At 41.7% G+C, this 17,721-nt stretch overlaps 1 protein-coding gene across 3 annotated transcripts in view; it reads right to left on the bottom strand.

The window, feature by feature from the left end:
- Positions 1 to 17,721, bottom strand: part of SF3B1 (splicing factor 3b subunit 1) — a 61,059-nt gene that overhangs the window by 40,145 nt on the left and 3,193 nt on the right. The gene's annotated exons all lie outside the window — the stretch shown is intronic.

Raw genomic sequence — 17,721 nt, 5'->3', positions numbered from 1 at the left:
TCTGTGTGAATTCATTAACCAGCTTCTTTTTCTAGCTAAAAGTCAGCTGAGAGCTGTCTTTGATTCATAGTGGTGAAATACCTAGATTCAGAGCACACATAAGTCAAGTAGGTGTTCCAGATAGCTAAGAGGATTGTGTCTCAGAAGCATCAGATACCTAGAATGCTGTGATGGTCTTCTAATGTGTCAACTTGACTAAGCTACAGTCCCCAGTTATTCATACAAATACTAACATAGGTGTTGCTATGAAGGCCTTGTGGATATGCTTTAAGTCCATAATAACTGACTTTAAGTAAAGGAGATTGTCCTAGATAATCTGGGTGGGTCTAATTCAATCGGTTGAAAGGTCTTGAGAGCAGAACTGAGGCTTCCCTGAATAAGAAAATTCCATCCATGGACGGCAACTTCAGCCTATGCCAGAGAGTTCCAGCCTGCCCTTACTAATAGCCTGCCCTATAGATTTTGGACTTGCTTATTAGCCAGTGCCCACAATCGTGTAAACCAATTCCTTGCAATAAATGTCTTAATATGTATCTCCTACTGGTCTGTTTATCCAGTTGAACCCTCATTAAAACAAATGCTAAAGGTAAATTTCACCATTCATTTATTCAAAAAATATTTGAAGACCTATCAATAAATATTCAGCAAGAACCCATCATATATCAGACATTACTTTAGATGCTGGGAATACAACGTTGAACAAGATACTGTCCTCACTGGGACTTCCCTGGCGCTCCAGTGGTTAAGACTCCACACTTCCAGTGCTTCCACTGCAGAGGGCACGGGTTCCATCCCTGGTGGGGGAGGGGACTAGGATCCCACACGCCACACAGCGTGGCTAAATAAATAAATAAATAAAAAGCTACTCTCCTCACAGAGATCAGATTCTTTGAGGGAGAGATTAAAAAATCTATGTGTGTTTATATAATTTCAGGTACTATCAAGTGCTATGAAGAAAAATAAGGCAAAGTAAGGGGAGAGTGGGCAGGGTGGCAGGATAGACAGAAAAGGCAAGATGTCTGAGAGGATGACATCCGAGCAGATACCTAAATGAAGTATGGGAATGAGGACCTGGGGAAAGGGTATGCCAGACGTAGCAAGTGCCAATGTTCCAAGGTGAGAGTGAACTTGGGGTGTTCCAAGAACAGCAAGAAGGCTGGTGTGTCTAGAGTGGAGTAAGGGGGAGAAGAGTAGCATGAGATGAGGCCAGGTACCTGTGGTACCTGGCAGTACTACATTGTTGAATGGTTAAATTAATATTGAATGAAGGAATCTGCCAAACTTTCCTGTTCTGTACTGTCTCTGCTAGCTTACAAAGAGACCTGCCACATAATTTTTGCTACTGGCTTCTCAATGATAGATGTACCATACAAGGGCAGGAAACACTGTCACTAATGACTCAGCTTAGGATGGCTGTTTTCACTAGCTGAACTAAGAAACTGGCTGAAGGTGAAGGAAGGTGGGAGGTCAGGACCAGAGAAACAGGATTTGTGAAAGAGGGTGAGGGATGTTGGACAGACTAGGGTCCTTAGGTCAATGACAGGTGATCTGTTGTAGGCAGGTACCAGAGTCAACCTAGATATGTTGGCAGTAATAACAACAATAGTAGTACAAAGCTGGCAGTTCTTGATGTCACCCAAAACCCAAAGAGACCTACTAGGCAGAGTATTCTTTCCTAGTGATGGGAGGTACAAGATGCAATAGTTTGTCCTTTACTTTGGAGGGGATGTCCAGGCATGCCCCAGACCACTAAGCCCCTAACACAGTGGTTCTCAACTGTGAGTGATTTGTCTTCCAGGGATACTTGTCAATGTCTACAGATATTTTTGGTTGTCACAACCTAATCCTCTTTTCCTAGAAGGTCCTCCTTCCTGTTCCCACCCCCATCTCCTGTACTCTCTTTCACCTGGCTTACTCCTCATCCCATAAAACTGACCCAGTGTCGCCCCACCCAGGAAATCTCACCTGAGGAGTGAGATATAGATAGCATGCTTTGATACTGCCATCCTCCTTAAATACCACAAACATCTCTAACTACTCTAGCCACTTTGTATTATAATTGTTTCTATGTGTCTTTCTCCCTGAACTGGCTTGTAACACCTAAAGCAAGGTAAAGTGAGCAATCACAGGCATCTAGAGCATAGGATACTGCTCAATATCATAAGTTCCACAGGAAAGCTCCCCACAACAGAACTTTCTGGCCCAGAATGTCAATAGTGCCACCCTGGGAAATCCTGCCCTAAAAATATCACTAATGAAGAAGACCTTAATTTTCATTGGGTTTATCTCCTACCCTCTGGAATATATATGTCTTTCCAAGGCCTCCAATGTACCTACCATTTCCTTGTCATTTAGTCTGATTAACATGATTAACACAATGCCATCCATATGATGGATTGATATGACGTTCTGCTGTCCAGGTCCTTTAAGACTATATTATGATAGGGACTTCCCTGGTGGTCCAGTGGTTAAGACTCTCTGCTCCCAATGCAGGGGGCCTGGGTTCGATCCCTGGTCAGGGAACTAGATCCAGCATGCTGCAGCTAAAAGATCCCACATGCCGCAACTAAAGATCCCACATGCAGCGACTAAATATCCCGCATGCTGCAACTAAAATCCCACATGCTGCAACTAAAGATCCCGCAATCAACAACTAAATATCTCGCACGTGGCAATGAATATCCCACGTGCTGCAACTAAGACCCGGCACAGCCAAATACATAAATAAATATTTTTTAAAAAAAGAAAGAAAAACTTAAAAAAAAAGGACTATATTATAATAGCGTTATTATGATAGACCATATTATGGGAGAGTTAACATAATCCAGGAGTAAAACTTAAAATGTATACTCCTGTGCAGTTCAAGAAAATGAATACTGTTTTAAATCCTTATTGTTAGGGATGGAAAACAACTCTTTCATCAAATCAGTACCTGCTTACCATGTACCTGAAGTCACATTAATCTGCTCTAGCTACCACCTCTAGCACAGCAACTGCAACTGGGGCTACTACTTGGATGAATTTGTGATAGTTTACTGTTATCCTCCAGGGTCTGTGCAGCCTTTGTAAGGGCCAGACTTCAGTTTAGACATGATGAGGACCACAACCCTTGCATTCTTCAGGTCTTTAAGGCACTAATCTCTGCCATACTTCCTAGAGTATGATAATGTTTTCTATCTACTATCCTGGCTGAGTGTGAGGGAAGCTGTTCATTAGCCTTCCCTACTATGTTCTTATTCCAGGAACCAATACGACAGTTTAGCCAACTTCTAACTATATTCATTCCAATTAAACATTTGGGAACTTGGGAAATGACACTTGGCACTATGAGCCAGACCTGGGCCCGGACTCCATTTATAACCCTAGATTCCCACTCTAACAGAGACTATTATGACTCTTTGGGTATCAATGTCAACTTGTACAGGGTCCACAGCACTCAAAACATTTGGTTATTCCACTTTTCCCAATGAACAGTTACCAGAGCAAATGATAGGTGGCTTTGGAGAAGTACGAGGGGATTCATTAACACATATTTACCATAGTGTTACATGGTCCTACTTCCTGGGGACCTAGCTTCTCTTTCAATCAAATGGTCTGAAATCAGAGTTCTACATCTGAAAACTAGCTCAGGCATGGAAACTATTAAAGGATCAGTTTTTGAAAAATTTTTACTGGAATAGCTGCCTTCAGCCTCCTGAACATCCAACCTTGATTTCTCTTGGTTGTATAGATTGAGCAACATCCTTGTAGGCTGCCCATCAATCTTGCCTCTAAGGACACCCTGTTGCATTAACAATCTCTGTATCTTTCCCCAGGTCAGGACCCCCGACGCAGCCATTTCGACCCTGTGCTAATCATAATTGTACCCACCTTGCTTCTGAGGGTGAAGCATCACCACTTGGCCTCTATTTTGGGATCCCATCATCCCCATTGCTTTCATGGAGCTAAGCTATGTAACTTTTTCTGCTACTATCACCTGGGGCCTGTAAAGGACAGTCACCATGAGTAACAGTGCTGTGCTGAGCCATATTGCAGTCTGAGGCAAAGGGAAAAATCAGTAATATTGATCCTGTCTTTAAAATTTTGACATTTGTTCATCATGGACTTTTCTGCATTATTTTTTAAACACCATATTAAAATATTATTTATCATGGTTACTGAGATTTTTGGCACCCCCTTAAATTTTGAACCTGAGGCCAGTACCTCACTCACTTCCCCTCAGTCCTGTTCAGTGATGCCGGTGCCCCTTTCACATTTCTTATTGCTTTAGGGAAAGGAGTGTCCTCTGAGCTTTCCGGTGGAGCACAGTCATCTTCTAAGTTTTCTAGCCTTAGTGTAGAATACCTACTCTAGCATACCCACCTCTCTGAGCCTTTTGATCCCTTCTTCCACGATCTTCCACAGTAGTTCTGCCATTTGTACACCACTTAATGTGAGCCATCCCAGTAGAGTGTTAGCGCTGCCTCCCCTGATCCTTGTGAGCGTATTCCGTATCATGGGATAGCACTCCCATATCGATAACTCCTCCCTATCCATTACCTTCTGCTACCCAGCCCTACCCCTTGATCTGAGACCCTCAGAAGTTAGTTCCTTATGTCATTTTCCAGCTCCTGCTGGTACATGTTAGCTAGGTCCTTTGACTCCTTTGAGGTGTCCCTCTCCTCCCTTAGCAGGCCCAGCATTTCCTTGGCCAGGTGATGTATGACTTAACCGCAGTTATTGGTCTGTTGTCCAGGAAGGAAAATTCTTGAGTGGAGCACCTGTCTTCTAATAAGTCAAAGGTTTCTGTATCTTCTTCAAGCAAAGAGGGAGCACTAGCTTTTTCAGAGAGGATTAGGCCACATCTGTAGGCCCAGAGGATTCAGGGGAACCTAGGATTTCAAGTTGCCTGGGTGCACTGACCCGGATGTCCTGATCCTATTTCTCCTGATTGAAATCCTTCCCAATCAGTGCCCTCACTTTGTATAAGAGAAATGCTGAGGCTGAAAATTTTGTCCACTTTTGGAGCTCTGCTTTTTTTTTTTTATTAGTTTGCAGAAATGCTGAATTTTTCTCTTTTTAATACTTACTTATTTGGTTGCGCTGGGTCTTACTTGCTGCATGCAGCCCCCTTAGTTGTGGCATGTGAACTCTTAGTTGCAGCATGCATGTGGGATCTAGTTCCCTGACCAGGGATTGAACCCGGGCCCCCTGCACTGGGAGTGTGGAGTCTTATCCACTGCGCCACCAAGGAAGTCCCTGGAGTTCTGCCACTCTTAATATTAAGTCCTGGACCTGACCATCAGCCTTTTTTGCTCTCTGGCTGGAGACAGAGACAATGAGCCTCTCCTTATATACTACCAATGATGCCCTCCAGCTTTAACACTTAACAATTTCTTAGTGATTAATCACTCTCAGCCTTTCAGTGTCTGTCTCCCAATATCTCAATAGGAGCTATTAGCGCTTCACCTACCACCAGTAAGAGGGTCCTCATTGCCAGCCAGACTGCAGGTGATCCAGATCTAAAAAATCCCATTTTAGAGTCTCCTTTCTTGGATCACAGGTTGGGTTCCCTATGAAGCAGACTCTGAGATGGAGATTTGCATGCAGAGGGAATCAGAATCAGGCAGAAGCAGCAGCTGAACCGCCACTCAGTTGCAACAAAGACCTCAATTCTATGGGGAACTCTGTAGATGTTTTGGCCCTTTAGAGTTGTCCCAAATTGGGGCAAGGGAGTTGAGGCTTTATATTCCCATATCAACATGATTTTGGATGTGAGCTTCCCCGGGCAGAGGGCATGACCTTGGGAGAGGCAGCTTTAACAACAAGCAATACCCAGAGAGGGATGCATCAGAGAGCTGTCACCCAAAGAACTTCCAACAGCTCTAGTTATGAGAGGAGAGAGAAAGGAATCTGGGCAGCCTATAGCATCCACTACAAGTAAACAAACGTGTCTTCCATGAGATGACAATGATGCAGCCAGATAGAGGATGACACTATCCCCTAAGGATATGAACCTCAAAGAAGCTCGGGCTTTCACAAAAAGGGGGATAAATAATGGTCTGAAAGCAGTAGTGAGGAGTGATGGACACAAGGGTCCTGCTCTCTTGACCTTGAAGTACACAGGTAGTACACAGGTAGTAGATGGGTTGGCAAATGCCCCTTCCCAAAGTTCTCAAAAACCATTTTCTTTCTTGGAATGGTGATTAATTGAAAATAATTTTTAAAATCATTTTTCTTTCTTCATGGCAATTTATCAATAGTTATGCCTCTCCAGGAGTCTCTACATGTGGAAATTGGAGGGGTGAGAACATGCTCGTGCTCTCAGTTCTGAAACCTTCTTTCTCTCCCACTAATGCAGTGATTCTCAAACTCTAAGAGCACTCAAGTCCCTGAGGAGTTTCTTTTTTTTTTTTTTTAAATATTTATTTATTTATTTATTTAGGCTGCACTGGGTCTTAGTTGCAGCACGCAGCATCTCTGTTGGGGCATGCGAGATCTTTAGTTGCAGCACATGGACTTCTTAGTTGCGGCATGTGGACCTTAGTTGAGGCATGTGGACTTCTTAGTTGGGGCGTGCATGCAGGATCTAGTTCCCCAGCCAAGGATCAAACGCGGGCCCCTTGCATTGGGAGCTTGGAGTCTTACCCACTGGACCACCAGGGCCGTCCCCCTGAGGAGCTTCTTAAATGTGTAGGTTGTAAACCCAAATTCCAGAGAGTGATTCAGTGAGTTTGAGGTGAAGCCCAAGAGTTGATAATCTTTACAGGTGGCCTACTACCATGCATTGAGAAACACTGCATATCAAAGCCTCTTTTCTCATCTATATCTGAATTCTGGGAGAAGGCAGACAGATCTCCCATGTTCCATGGTCAGAAGGAGAAATAAATGTACCCGGTGTTCAGCAGCCACCCACCCCCACCCACTTTTAGATAAAATGTGCCTATGGGTGAGAAAGAATGAGCAGCATCGATATGAGAGAAAAAGCACAGAAGAGCTTTACAGGGAGCCAAACTTCAGCCAAGGCAATTGTTCTCAACACCACAGGATGCAACACCTCCTTTATTCTCCTGAAATAAAAATCAGAGAATATGACCTGATCATTCTGAAATATCAATATAATACGCTAACTGAAATATAAATAAAAGAAAAATGCTTATGATAAAAAGATATATTGAGGAGTAGGAGATTTTATGAATCACAGGTTAGAGGTTCCAAAGGCACAAAGGAAAGGTTTAAGAGTGAAAATCAGGAAAGAGGAAGCACTGAGCTGTATAATAATGAGGCTAAAGGAGAGAATGATTATTAGAGGGACTCTTAGACATTGAGCAAGGATAACAAGCAGAGGTGTCTTGCTATTAGGTTGTCAACATAAATGGTCCTGGGAACCCTCAGGTGGGTGGAGCTAAAGCAGGGTTAAATGGACTCTCATGCCACAATCTTCCATGGCAAGGGACAGCAAACTCTGGCCCATTAGCCATATTTGGCTGCCATCTTTTTTTTTTTTTTATATATTTGGTGGTAAAATATATATAACATAAAATATACCATTTGAATCATTTTTAAGTATACAATTCAGTGCATTAAGTACATTAAATGCATTTCTACATTAAGTACAAACTACTGTACAACTATCACAACTATATATATCCAAACTTTTTTATCACCCCAAGCAGAAACTCTGTAACTATTAAGCAACAATTTCTCATTCACCCTTCCCCTGAGTCCCTGGTAATGTCTAATCTTTCTGTCTATACAAACTTGTCTTTTTAAGATATTTCATGTAATTGGAATCATACAATATTTGTCCTTTTGTGTCTGGCTTATTCCACTTAGCATATTTTCAAGGTTCATCCATGTTGTAGCATATGTCAGAACTTTTTTTTTTATAGACCGTTATTGGAGTATAATTGCTTCACAATACTGTGTTAGTTTCTGCTGCACAACAAAGTGAATCAGCCATATGCATACATATGTCTCCATATCCTCTCTCTCTTGAGTCTCCCTCCCATCCTCCCTATCCCACTCCTCTAGGTCATCGCAAAGCACCAAGACAATCTCCCTGTGCTATGTTGCTGCTTCCTACCATCCAACTATTTTACATTTGGTAGTGTATACATGTTGATGCTACTATCACTTCGCCCCAGCTTCCCCCTCCCACCTCATGTCCTCAAGTCCATTCTCTATGTCTACCTCTTTATTCCTGCCCTGCAACTAGGTTCATCAGTACCTTTTTTTTTTTTTTTTTTTAGATTCCATATATATGCGTTAGCATACGGTATTTGTTTTTCTCCTTCTGACTTACTTCACTCTGTATGACAGACTCTAGGTCCATCCGCCTCACTACAAATAACTCAATTTCGTTTCTTTTTATGGCTGAGTAATATTCCATTGTATATATGTGCCACATCTTCTTTATCCATTCATCTGTGGATGGACATTTAGGTTGGTTCCATGTCTGGCTATTGTAAATAGTGCTGCAATGAACATTGTGGTACATGTCTCTTTTTGAATTATGGTTTTCTCAGGGTATATGCCCAGTAGTGGGATTGCTGGGTCATACGGTAGTTCTATTTTTTAGTTTTTTAAGGAACCTCCATACTGTTTTCCATAGTGGTTGTATCAATTTACATTCCCACCAACAGTGCAGGAGGGTCCCCTTTCACTACACCCTTTCCAGCATTTATCATTTCTAGATTTTTTTGATAATGGCCATTCTAACCAGTGTGAGGTGATACCTCACTGTAGTTTTGATTTGCATTTCTCTAATAATTAGTGATGTTGAGCATCTTTTCATGTGCCTCTTGGTCATCTGTATGTCTTCCTTGGTGAAATGTCTATTTAGGTCTTCTGCCCATTTTTTAACTGGATTGTTTGTTTTTTTGATATTGAGCTCCATGAGCTGTTTGTATATTTTGGAGATTAATCCTTTGTCTGTTGTTTCATTTGCAAATATTTTCTCTCTCTGAGGGTTGTCTTTTTGTCTTGTTTATGGTTTCCTTTGCTGTGCAAAAACTTTTAATTAAGTCCCATTTGTTTATTTTTGTTTTTATTACTCTAGAAGGTGGGTCAAAAAAGATCTTGCTGTGGTTTATGTCAAAGAGTGTTTTTCCTGTGTTTTCCTCTAAGAGTTTTATAGTGTCTGGTCTTACATTTAAGTCTTTAATCCATTTGGAGTTTATTTTTGTGTATGCTGTTAGGTAGTGTTCCAATTTCATTCTTTTACACATAGCTGTCCAGTTTCCCCAGTACCACTTATTGAAGAGGCTGTCTTTTCTCCATTGTATGTTCTTGCCTCCGTTGTTGTAAATTAGGTGTCCATATGTGCGTGGGTTTATCTCTGGGCATTCTATCCTGTACCATTGATCTATAGTTCTGTTTTTGGGCCAGTACCATACTGTCTTGATTACCGTAGCTTTGTGGTATAGTTTGAAGTTGGGGAGCCTGATTCCTCCAACTCCGTTTTTCTTTCTCAAGATTGCTTTGGCTATTCGGGATCTTTTGTGTTTCCATATGAATTGCAAAATTTTTTGTTCTAATTCTGTAAAGAATGCCATTGGTAGTTTGATAGGGATTGCATTGAACGTGTAGATTGCTTTGGGTAGTATAGTCATTTTCACAATATTGATTCTTCCAATCCAAGAACATGGAGAACTTCATTCTTTTTAAGGCTGAGAAATGTTTCATTTTATATATATATAAATGTCACATTTTGTTTATCCATTCTTCTCATTCTTCTATTGATCGACATGGGTTATTTCCACCTTTTGGCTATCATAAATAATGCTGCAATGAACACTGTTGTACAAATACCTGCTGAGTCTTTGTTTTCAATTCTTTTGGGTGTATATACACCTGGGAGTTGAATTGCTGAGTCATAATTCTATGTTTAGTTTTTTGAGGAACTACCAAACTGTTTTCCAAAGCAGCTACACCCTTTTACAGTGGCAATGCATGAAGAATCCAATTTCTCCACATCCTCACCAACACTTTTTTTTTTTTTATAGCTATTCTAATAGGTGTGAAGTGGTATTTCATTGTAGTTTTGATTTGCATTTGCCTATTGGCTAAGGATGTTTAGCATATTTTCATATGCTTATTGGCCATTTGTGTATCTCCTTTGGAGAAATGTCTATTCAAGTCTTTTGCCCATTTTTTAATTGAGTTGGGTTTTTTTTTTGTGGTTATTGTTAACCACAGATATATATATATATATATATATCTGCCTCCAGTTCCTAGCACAGAGCTCCTAAAACGCCTGAACCCTTGTAAAACCCTGAGTGATAAAAGCACTAGGAGCATCTCCTGTTCTAATATTTGGTCTTTGACGGTGTCCTTGACACAGAACTACTAAAACCCTTAGTGAATTCCTAAGGGAGAAGAGCGCTAGGAGCATCTTTTATTCTATTGAGGCAACTCTGAGTGGGCTCCTGGATGGCTACTAGATTGGGGTTTGTCACCAGAAAGACCAAGTCATAATTAGAAGCTTGGAATTTTCAGTCATCCACTCCTCACTTCTCCAAAGAAGGGGGGCTGGAAATGGAGTAAATAATTGATCATGTCTATGTGATGAAGCCTCCAAAAAAATTCCAATAGTATGGGGTTCAGAGAGCTTCCAGGTTGGCAAACACATGCATGCTGGGAAGGTGACACACACCAACTCCATGAGGACAGAAGCTCCTGCACTCAGGACCCTCCAGGACCTCACCGTATGAATCTCTTCATCTGGCTGTTCATCTGTATTCTTTATCACATCCTTTAATAAACTAGTTAACTTAAGTGTTTCCCTGAGTTCTGTGAGCCTCTCAAAAAAATTAATCGAACTTGGACTTCCCTGGTGGTCCAGCGGTTAAGACTCCATGCTTCCAATGCAGGGGACAAGGGTTTGCTCCCTGGTTGGGGAAGTTCCACATGCCATGGGATGTGGCCGAAAATAAATAATTTTAAAAAATTAATCGAACCTGAGTAGAGGGTTATGGGAACCTCTGATTTGTATGCAAACCAGACAGAAGTTGTGGGTAACCTGGGAACCTACTACTTGTGATTGGCATATGAAGTAGGGCGGGTGCAGTCTTGTGGGACTAAGCCCTTAGCCTGTGGGATCTGACACTATCTCCGGGTAGACAGTGTTAGAATTGAGTTAAACTGTAAGACACCCAGCTGGTGTCACAGAGAATTACTTGGTGTGGGACAAACCTCCACACATTTGGTGACAAAAAGTGAATTGTTTTGTGTGAGTGGCAAAGGAGACACACAGGAGAAATACATAGGTGGGAAACTGAGTTTTTCTAATTCACTGTGTGTTGACTTTCACCCTGTTGACAGTGTCTTTTAATGCACAAGCTTTTAAATATGATGAAGTCCAACTTATCTTTTTTTTTCTTCTGTTGCTTGAGCATTTGGTGTCATATCCAAGAAATCATTGCCAAATCCAATGTCATGAATAATTTAGTTTTGATTCCAAAAAACAATGTATATTATAAATTATTCAAATAGTACCCTCCCAAAAGATATAAAATGAAAAGTAAAAGCCTTACCTCACATGTCTCATTCCCCAATGGTTAAGTGTATTTTATGTATTCATTAATTAACGTTATACATATACAAACACATTCAGTATATATATTATTTAATTTTTACACCAGATTCTTAGAAGGAAGACTGTTTAAGAAGGGGGATGTTGGCAGAAATTACATACTATAAAATCACAAATTATTCCAAAAAGGAAAGAGTTCAAACACAAAGATACTAATATGAATAAATAAGAAGCATCTTGATAAAATCAGACTTTAAAAAAGGTCAAAAGATGATAGGAGGCCTACATAAGAAAAATAATCAGTAGCTTCTGGGTCAGTGAATACATGGAGACTGGGGAGAGTGGCACACTCAGAGATGGAAGCTTAGGGCTTCCCTGGTGGCACAGTGGTTAAGAATCCACCTGCCAATGCAAGGGACACGGGTTCGAGCCCTGGTCCGGGAAGATCCCACATGCCGCAGAGCAACTAAGCCCGTGCGCCACGACTACTATGCCTGCGCTCTAGAGGCCGTGAGCCACAACTACTGAGCCCGTGTGCCACAACTACTGAAGCCCGTGCGCCTAGAGCCCGTGTTCCGCAACAAGAGAAGCCACCACGATGAGAAGCCTGCTCACTGCCAACGAAGAGTAGTCCCCGCTCGCCGCAACTAGAGAAAGCCCGTGTGCAGCAACAAAGACCCAATGCAGGCAAAAATAAATAAATAAATAAATTTATTAAAAAAAAAGAGATGGAAGCTTCAAGCCCCTTCCCACATAATCTTGCCCTATGCATTTCTTCCATCTGACTCCATATTCCACATATTCTTCTATGATCAACTGGTAATCTAAGGATATACTGAGTAAAGATGCTGGGGAATGTGGAATATGCCTTGAAGACCTGTAGCAGAGAGATACTATAGCACGACTGCCTTGTCTATGCATACATCATAAAGGCTGCATCAGTGAATGGTTTGAAGTACAGTTGATCCTTGAACAACATGAGTTTGAACTGCAAGGGTCTGCTTACAGGTGGGTTTTTTTCTTTCTTTCTTTTCTTTTTTTTTAAATAAACATTTATTTATTTACGGCTGTGTTGGGTCTTCGTTGCTGCGAGCAGGCTTTCTCTAGTTGCGGTGAGCGGGGGCTACTCTTTGTTGCGGTGCGCGGGCTGCTCATTGCAGTGGCTTCTCTTGTTGCGGAGCATGGGCTCTATGCGCGCAGGCTTCAGTAGTTGTGGTGCGTGGGCTCAGTAGTTGTGGCTCGCGGGCTCTAGAGCGCAGGCTCAGTAGTCGTGGCACACGGGCTTAGTTGCTCCGCGGCATGTGGGATCTTCCCAGACCAGGGCTCGAACCCATGTCCCCTGCATTGGCAGGCAGATTCTTAACCACTGCGCCACCAGGGAAGCCCTGGGTGTTTTTCAGTAGTAAATACTACAGTGCTACACAATCCACATCCACAGTTGCTCGAAACTGAGGATGCAGAACCATGGATGTAGAGGAGCCAAGTATAGGCAGGGCCGACTATAAGTTATACTCGGAGTTTAGACTATGAGGAGGGTCAGCACCCCTAACCCCCGTGGGGGTTCAAGGGTCAAGGGTCAAGAGTAAATAGATCTTGGCCTGAGCACCCTTCAGATTAAGCATCAGATTCCTGTCTTACAGGTTTTCTTGTCTTTTGAAGGTACTTGAAAAACAGAGAGGATGGGAAGATCTATCTCTGGTAAAACAAAAACAAAAATGAAGACATACTCAGCCAGAAATCTGAGTTCTCTGAGACTCAATAACATGGAGACAAACAATCATACGGGAAAAAATATATTGCTGAAAAGAGTACAATTACCACAGAACTCAGTGTAACAAACTTGCATACAAAGAACACACAGGGATTTTGAAAATGCTGCATATCTCTTAATAGTCATCTATATAGGTAATACTGATAAACATTTTGCATTCAGATGCCAGAGTTAACTGATTTAAAAGTTGATTTACTATTAAATTCTCAGAGCTGTGCAACTAGTTGTGTTTTTTTAGGTTGGGATCTCTATTTTTCCCAATATGATGTTTCTGCATTCATCTATTCTTTTTTTTTTTTTTAAATTTAAGAATCTTGTTTTCTATAGCTTAGAGAGACCTATTTTTTTTTTTAATAGCTACTTTATTTATTTATTTATTTTTATAGCTGTGTTGGGTCTTCGTTTCGTGCAAGGGCTTTCTCTAGTTGCGGCAAGCGGGGGCCACTCTTCATCGTGGTGCGGGGGCCACTCTTCATCGCGGTGCGCGGGCCTCTCACTATCGCGGCCCCTCCCGTTGCGGGGCACAGGCTCCAGACGCGCAGGCTCAGCAGTTGTGGCTCACGGGCCCAGTTGCTCCGCGGCATGTGGGATCTTCCCAGACCAGGGCTCGAACCCGTGTTCCCTGCATTGGCAGGCAGATTCTCAACCACTGCGCCACCAGGGAAGCCCCATTCATCTATTCTTAAATTGAAGACTACATAATTTACTTCTTATAAATAAGTCTTAAATGTGAACCAAGAAATGTAATCAAGCAGTAAAACATTCTCTGAATGTATACCATGATTTCAATTCTTCTATTTTCCCCCCAAGAGTGGAAAATAGACTTCTACATAAGAAAGCTAAAATATATTAATATTTTTAAAGTTTTAACAATATCAGGATGCAGTCCAAAGAGTAAATCAAGTGCATAATTACATTTTAATTAATCAAATCTAGGATTGTCTACTGAATTGCAATTTATTAAATCTATTGTGTCCTCTTAAATAAAACTGCTAAACAGTTAATCAACAATGAATCACCGGGCTTCCCTGGTGGCGCAGTGGTTGAGAATCTGTCTGCCAATGCAGGGGACACGGGTTTGAGCCCTGGTCTGGGAAGATCCCACATGCCGCGGAGCGACTAAGCCCGTGAGCCACAATTGCTGAGCCTGCGCGTCTGGAGCCTGTGCTCCGCAACAAGTAGAGGCCGCGACAGTGAGAGGCCCGCGCACCGCGATGAAGAGTGGCCCCCACTTGCCGCAACTAGAGAAAGCCCTCGCACAGAAACGAAGACCCAACACAGCCAAAAATAAATAAATAAATAAAAATTTAAAAAAAAAAAAAAAAAACAACAATGAATCACCTTGTAGCTATGTAACTTTTCTTTTAAGCTATGCACTTTTAAAAAAATACCAATTACCAATTTTAAGTGCTGCCACCTACAGCAACTTTAACAGGTATTTTCATTTGTTCTTTTCATGTAATTATTTTACTGTGCTTTGCATCTCCAGGCAGTTTTCCCATATTTGGGTAAAATGTTTAGCAGGTTATAAACTTAGTAACTTATAAAGAGGATAAAATAAAATTTTCTTGAGTGGAAAAAAAAGAAACTTAAAAGTGTCAGAAACCTATAACAATAGTGCAAGAAAGGCTAAAACTCTCAGTGAGCTGAGGCTTATGATGAAATACTAAGATAAATTAAAAAGCTCTTGTTTGGAGCAAGAATAATGAAACCAATTCTGGTGCTTGAGGTGGATGGTTCAATACAACAGATGACAAAGTGAACTCCCCAATTCATTTGTTCCTTTGTTTTCTATTAAGAAAAATAATCCCAAAACTAAAAGGAAAAAAATATGAGTAAAAGAGAAATGGGCTTAATTTAAATGAGGTGAGGTAACAGTAAGAGAGTAACTGACAGCTTTAAATGAGGGCAGGTGTCCTGGCCTCAACCAACCACATCCCACATCCCAAAAGAACTTGCTGACGTACCAAAAGCACTTTTAAGAGCAATCTCAACAAAATGTATTATTTGTGATGGAGGACACAAGATATGAAAGATCTGAAACCCACATTATGCAAACTGACTAAAGAAATAATGTTTCACACCAAGAAGAGGAGACAGGAGAATAGACATTATATCTCAGATTTTTAAAATGGTAATCCTAATATAAAATATTTATTCTATTGGCTTCATGTATTATAGAAATACCATAGAAACTCCAGTATTTCAGTTGCTTTGTAGTCCAGTGCACATAGACACAATTATATCCTAACTGTAATTAATTACAATTCTAATTGTATTAGAAACAATTCTAATACAAAGTGGTTAGAGTAGTTAGATACGTTTGTGGTATTTTAGGAGGATAGTACAGAAGTATCAAACCATGCTATCTATAGATCTATCTAATTCCTAAGGTGAGGCTTCCTAGGTGGGGTGACATTGGGTCAGTCTCACAGGATGAAAAGGAACAAGCCAGATGAAAGGCAATAGAGGAGACAGGGGTGGGAATAGGAAGGAGGACCTTTAGGAAAAGAGGGCAGTGTAGGCAAAAAAACACCACCGTGTCTGTAGAGGATCTAGAAGCAGTTCTATGTGGCTAGATGCTACAGTGTGTGGCAGGGAGCAGCAAAAGGGGAATTCTAGGGTCAGATCAGAAGGTTGGTCATATAACCAGGAAGAATCTGCTTTCTTGATAAACTCTGAATGCCCTGAACTAAAACTTTCTGGATCTGGAAAGCTGAGAAGAGCCCCTAAACTAGGCTGTCACCCTTTGTGGCCCCCCCGTTATTCAATTATCCTCTTTCCTCTTGCTCAAATTTCTAGTTTTGACTCAGTCTAATTCACCTGCTTTAAAAAACAGTTCTATGGGAATTCCCTGGCAGTCCAGTGGTTAGGACTCCGCACTTCCACTGCAGGAGGCATAGGTTCGATCCCTGGTCATGGAACTAAGATCCTGCAACCTGCACGGAGCGACCAAAAAAAACAGTTCTAAAATTTTAGTATTACAAGGTTGTTGCTACATCTTTCACGAAGTCATGTAGGATAAAACAGCTCTCTGACTCAAGTCAAAGACAAGGGTTTACTTGCTGGCTATGCTGCTTTCTAGCGTGTGCAAGTTACTTAACATCCCTAAACCTGTTTCCTAAGGTCTTAGTCAATGTGCCGAAGGACTGAATCAAAAAGGCCTCATTGCGCCAACACAGATACACCAATATCAACTAGTGCTTCCTCCTCAGAGATCTGAGCCCTAGTTCGTGGGGTTTGGGAGTAGCGGGTGTGTCTCCTTTATGCTTCTTAGGCACTAGCACCAGCCAAGCAGTGCCCTCCCCCTTAGAGATCGGGGTTCCTGCATTTTGGTACCCCTCCACCAAGTTTCTAAGTTCTAATAACACCAACTTCTTCCTTGTTCCCCCAGCCCTAGAGCAGCAAAGAGTCAGGCCTGCCTGCTATCCTTTGAAAGACCTGCCTACAAGGCTGGCCCTTCGCTGGCATTTGGGAACTTGGATTTCAGGTGAGTTTCCAACATTCCCAGAAATGATAAGGCTGTCTCACTGTGCCTAAACTGTGCAAGCAATATGGCTTATGCCAAACAACAGCTTTCCTTGGGGAGTTGGAAATTTAGCACCCAGGTAGAGGGTGCCTATGTGATCAGCCCCAATAAAAACCCTGGTACTGCACCAAGTCTCTCTCTTTTTTTTTTTTTTTTAATCTAAGATGGTCTTTTTTTTTTTTTTTTGGCTGCACTGGGTCTTTGTTGCTGTGCGCAGGCTTTCTCTAGTTGCAGTGAACAGGGGCTACTCTTCGTGGCGGTGTGCTGGCTTATTGTGGTGGCTTCTCTTGTTGCAGAGCACGGGCTCTAGTCACGCAGGCTGCAGTAGTTGTGGCACACTGGCTCTAGAGCATAGGCACAGTAGTCGTGGCACACGGACTTAGCTGCTCCATGGCATGTGGGATCTTCTGGACCAGGGATCGAACCCGTGTCCCCTGCGTTAGCAGGCAGATTCTTAACCACTGTGCCAACAGGGAAGTCCCTGCACCGAATCTCTTGATTCTCAGCTTCTCTGGTTGGCAACATTTCACACATGTTGTCAGAACTTGTGTCAGAAGACTTAAGCATGTCACCTTAGTTCTCCAATCTCTATTTAACAATGTCTTTATATTAAATTTTGTTTAAAATAACTGGTATAATTTCCCTGATTGGTCCCTAACTGACACAGCCAATCAGTAAGGACAAACTGTCTAGTTAATCCCCTTTGATAACTGATTTTTATTAGAAACTAACATCTGTAATTACACTAATCTCTCGTAATTCAGTTCCTGATTCAGTCAAGAAAGGTGTTCTTTCAACCAAGCACTTCACAAAGACAGTCCCTGCAAGAGATCATTGAGCATGCTGGGAAGATTATTCTATTGATCAAAAAGGTGCCAGTAATGAGATTATGTTAACTTTGAAAGC

The sequence above is a fragment of the Eschrichtius robustus genome, chromosome 5 (assembly GCF_028021215.1).
Source record: "Eschrichtius robustus isolate mEscRob2 chromosome 5, mEscRob2.pri, whole genome shotgun sequence".
In the NCBI taxonomy this organism is placed as follows: domain Eukaryota; kingdom Metazoa; phylum Chordata; class Mammalia; order Artiodactyla; family Eschrichtiidae; genus Eschrichtius; species Eschrichtius robustus.
This window is presented reverse-complemented; position numbering and strand designations above follow the sequence as displayed.